The sequence below is a fragment of the Triticum urartu genome, chromosome 5 (assembly GCF_003073215.2).
Source record: "Triticum urartu cultivar G1812 chromosome 5, Tu2.1, whole genome shotgun sequence".
NCBI lineage: Eukaryota > Viridiplantae > Streptophyta > Magnoliopsida > Poales > Poaceae > Triticum > Triticum urartu.
In genome coordinates, this window is record NC_053026.1 from 469,556,347 (window position 1) to 469,561,616 (window position 5,270).

Below are 5,270 nucleotides of genomic sequence, written 5' to 3' on the forward strand. Positions count from 1 at the left end.
AGATCTTCTCTAGCTTGCATATCAACTCCGACGCATTCTTATGCATTTTTTTTATCTTCTCAAGACATACTTCTTTAGCACAAAGCGTGCGGAAGAAATGGCTTAACTCCGCAAGCACACGCCAGACACACTCGGGAACATAGCCCCGAACCATCACCGGCATAATCCGCTCAATCCATACATGATAGTCATGACTCTTGAGCCCGGTCACTCTGCCCGTTGAAAGATTGACCCCTTTACTTATATTCGACGCATAACCATCAGTGAACTTCACGACGTGTTTCAGCCACTTGAATGCCTCCATCTTATGATCCTTTTTAAGTACGAAGTCAGCATCTGGCTTGAACCAAGATTTTCGACTGCCTGTGGGAGGCTGCATGTGTAGACGTGGTCTATCACAAATATTCTGTTGATCGACTCTAGCATTAACATTAACCTTTGCCTTATCAGGAATGTTGAGGATCGTGTGAAAAAGGGACTCTGCGACATTCTTTTCGGTGTGCATCACGTCGATGTTGTATGGAAGTTTGAGGTCCTTAAAATAGGGAAGCTGCATGAAGGGATAATGTGAGTCCAGTTGTGCGTCTCACCATATCCTTCAAAACATTTTCCCTTTCCCTTTTCCTTTGCCCTCGCGCCTCGTCTTCGCTTGTGGCTTTGCCTTTGCCTTTGCCTTCACCGGCAGGCTTAAGAGCTTTCAGCTGAGCAAGCACATCCGCACCACAAAAAGTTGGAATCTCATTTACTTCATGGACAACTTTGCCTTTTGTGAAGTTCTTCTTGTCTTCCCTATCAGGATGGTCTGGAGGGAGGAACCGTCGATGCAGGTCAAAGGCAACATACTTGCCACCCTTCTTCAGCCAAATGAAAATCAAGGCCTGCATGCACACTGGGCAAGGCATCTTTCCACTTGTACACCATCCGCAGAACAGGGCATAGCCGGGAAAGTCATGCATGCAATATTGTAGCCAAACTTCCATCAAGAAATTTTTCTGCAGATGCTGGTCGTATGTCAACCTTGGGAAGTACCAAGAATGGTGCAAATCATCCACCAACGGCTGCATAAACACACTCAAATTCTTCCCCGGATATTCAGGCCCCGGAATTATAAGCAACAGGAACATGGTCTTGCGTTGCATTATGGCGCCGGGAGGGAGATTGAGTGGAATAACAAATACGGGCCAGCAGCTGTATGGATTAGACGACATACCATATGGATTGAACCCATCACCTGTTATAGCAATTCTGACATTCCCAGCCTCGGCTGCTTCCTCTAGGTACTCTATATCGAATGACTTCCATGCTTCACCTTCTGATGGATGTACAATTTTTTTTTGATTGTACCTTTTCCCTTCCTTGTGCCACTTCATCATTTTGGCAGACTCCTCGGTGACGAAAAGGCGCTGCAGTCATTTTATAAAATCAAGATACCGAAGAACCTTCACAGGGATTTTTAGCTGCTGCTTCTGACCATGCTTATCGACCACCTCAATATACCGAGAGGAACCGCACTTCCTACAGTACTTGTCATCCGCATACTCATGCCTAAACAAAAGGCAATTCTTTGGACAAACATGTATTTTCTCATAGTCCATGGAGAGTGCCTTCATGATTTTCTTCGTAGCGCACATGGTTTTCGACAGTTCATGGCCCTCAGGCAGGCTGTTAGCCCATACTCCTAGAAATGCTTCGAAGCAACCTCGGCTACAGCCGTACTCAGCCTTGACTGCCATCAGTTGCGAGATGGCATCCATCACAGACAGCTTGGCACCCTCATAGAGAGGTTTCTTTGACGAGGCCAAGATTTCCAGGAAGGCCTTTGCGGTTTCCTCCGGCTCCTTCGGTTCATTGGCTGAATGTGACGGAGGTGTCGGCTGTGTAGCAAAGACATCATCTAGCATGTCTCTAACCCTATCATCCTCATAACCAGCGACGCGTTGTCGTATCACATCCTCTCTACCACGGTCCCGCTGGGCAATGTTTATCGGCATATTAAAGTTGGGCATAAATCCATGTGTGCGAAGGTGCTTAGTCATCTCACTCTTATCTCTGCGGATACGTCTCTTACATTTGGCACACGGGCATTCTGGCACCATCCTCATTGTACTACGGAATATCTCTTTCAAAAACACATCAGTTTTCTCGACCCACTCTGTTGTTACTTGATTCAGACAGAAAAACCCACTATACATCCACTGATTATCTGCCATCTCTGCTTTATTGGAAGCCACACAACAAAATTAAGGATTCATTTAAATTACTCACATCAATATTTTATTTTTTACAAGCTTGACGAGAAACGACATTTAATCCACCTACATCGCTAATAGGTAAAGATGGGTCCTAATCCCACCCGAGAATGTGTAGATTGAGTACGTTGTCCATGCTCTACCCCATTCCGAGACAAAATTTCGGCAGCACTTCCCCGCTGTTCTCCAAATACACGTCTCAGCAAAATGCCGAGAGAATGTGCATCCAGAGAACAACAGGGAGGCGCCGCCGAAATCCTGTCTCGGAACGGGGTAGAGCATGAACAACGTACCCAATCTACACAACCTCGGGCTGTCCGTGGAAAGCGCTGGACAATCCGAAAGAGCTGCGGTGATAAATATGCAATTGAATGCATATTTATCGATGCAACCCTTCCGGACGGGAGACCTAGGTTACGCGACTTGATATGAAAATTTAATCTAGTGACATGGAAAAAAAGTGGACGAGGTCATGGAATTGTTGCTCACCCTCCGATGTAGTCGATCAAAGGAGAGGGACGATCGTGGACCAACACCTCCAACGTCGACGATCACTCCACGAAGATGGAAACACCAAAAATCCTGTTAATTACACCGAGTGAAAAAAATTTAGGTCATCACCTCACATTAACAATTTGGCACAACATTATGAATCGACATGAAACAACATGTCAAATTGCAAAAAAAATCTTTATTAAGTATTTTAGAAACCAAGTGCCTCGATTTGCTTCTTATATATGAATCAACATTACCAAAACACTAACTTCACCAATATCCATCCATCTATCACAAATTTGCCCAACATCTAATTCATCTATATTCACAAACTTAGTAAAAACTATCTAGTATGTATCTAAATACCTAATAAAACTACACAAAACTATCTAGTATGTATCTAAATATCCATCCATCTATCTATTCATCTAGCATCCATCTATCTATTCATCTAGCATCCATCCATCTATCTAGCATCTATCTATTCATCTAGCCACCATGAACACAAGCAACGACAACAACGGTTTGTGGGAGGGGGTGCTCACTGGGGCTGGGTGGGGGCACGGCGGCGTCCGGAGGTGGAGGGAGGTGCTCAATGAGGCGGAGAGGGTCGACGATGGACGAGAAGGGCCGGCCGAAGCCGCGCCCACAAGTGCTCGTCGGGGTGGCCTGCGTGCTCCGGGAGGCCGAGCCAGGGCGGGGAGCCCTGCGGTCGGCGGCGGCGCGAGACGGGGTCGGCGTGGGGCGGGTAGACGGCGGCGTTGTGGGGTCGGGTGGGGTTTGGGAGGCCGGGGCGGCGTCGGGTGGAGGCGGGGAGGAGCGGGCGGCGTCGGGGTGGAGGTGGGGAGGGGCAAGGGAAGGGGAGGTCGGGATGGAGGCGGGGAGGAGCGGGCGGCGGGCAGCTAGAGGCGGGGAGGAGCGGGCGGCGGTCGAGGTGGAGGCGAGGAGGAGCGGGCGGCGGTGCGGGGTCGAGGCGGCGGCGCGTGAGTGGATGAGGCTCGGGGGAGAGAATGAGTGGATGAGGGGTGGCCGCGAGTGGATAAGGCGACCTATGCCGACGGCTTAGCCGTCGGCATAGATATATTTCTTTTTTACATGTTAATTACAAACTAGCCATATACACGTGGCATATATTATTAACTGTCTTCAAATATATTTTTAGTGTATATTATTGTTATATGCATTGAAAAGTTTCATATACATATAAAATATTTGTACGTGCATATTAAATATTTCCAAATACACGTTCTTGAATTTTTTTTGAATGATACATGATATATAATTATATTAAAAATGATACATGGTATACATATTTTTGACATGCATGAACATTATTTAAAATGTACCATACATTTTCTTTAATGGTTTGAAACATCTATTATATTGTTAAAATGATAGAAAACGAACGGTGAAGATTTAACGCTCTAGAGTTAAGTTATTTGAGCGGCCTAGATTAATCTGATATATAAGCCACAACTAATCAACTAGAAATTTCTCCAAAAAAAAACTACCATCTAGATGTATACTGGTCGGTCAATCTGTACGTGAACCAAAGAAAAAGATAAGCTGACTTACGGCCAGGAGGAGACACGTCTAGAAAAGCATTACACGCCCTGACAGTTGCCTAATCAAAAGCGAGAAAGAATAAAGAAAGGAGAGTCTTAGACGGACACGTAGCTGAATAGTTTCCATCGCAAGGAGTCAAACAGAAGAGAAAAAAGATAAGGTGTCTGGCAAAAAAAAAAGGATAAACACACAGTTGTCTGATTGATTTTCATCGGATACATTATCAACACATGCGGCCTCAACACCAGCAAATTTAGGGCCAGACAGGAGACTGCGGTACATCTACAGTGCCATGACGCTCGGAAGCATCCAATACAGCGGCAGACAACAATGTAGTTAGATTTTTTCATGCCGTTTAGATGTATCCATCTTAGCCTATCTTCGTAGCTTACTAAATCATCTTTAATGTGCAGTGTTATATAGTTAAATCATTTAGTTCCCATCAGAATTCATATGTACACTATGAATAAACAACCATGTTTTTAATTTTGAAGGCAACAACAATGGGGCGTCCAAGAATTAGTGACTTTGGGATTATACTGAGAATAATGAGGATTATATTGAGTGTGAATAATGAGCGAGAGATTCGATCAACCCTTCAACTGGGGCATTTGTAAGCATCAATCCGATCTTGACAAACATATGTATTTTTAAATATTTGTAAATATATCGTCGTCCATAGGTAAATACTAATTTTTTTCTTCATTTTTTAAGGGCGATGACAAGTCATACTACTATATAGAAGAATCTGATAAAAATTTGCCAGTAAAAGATTAACGTAGAGTTCTATATATGTATTTGACAACTTTGCAATTGTAGAATGTACCAAATATCACGAGGTAGCCACTGAAAAAATAATGAAATTATTACTTTTATGTAAATTTATAATTTATACTGTAAAGGAAGTGAAAGGTTGGTTAGATAATTTTGCAGATTACTAATTTCAGTTCGCCACCAACA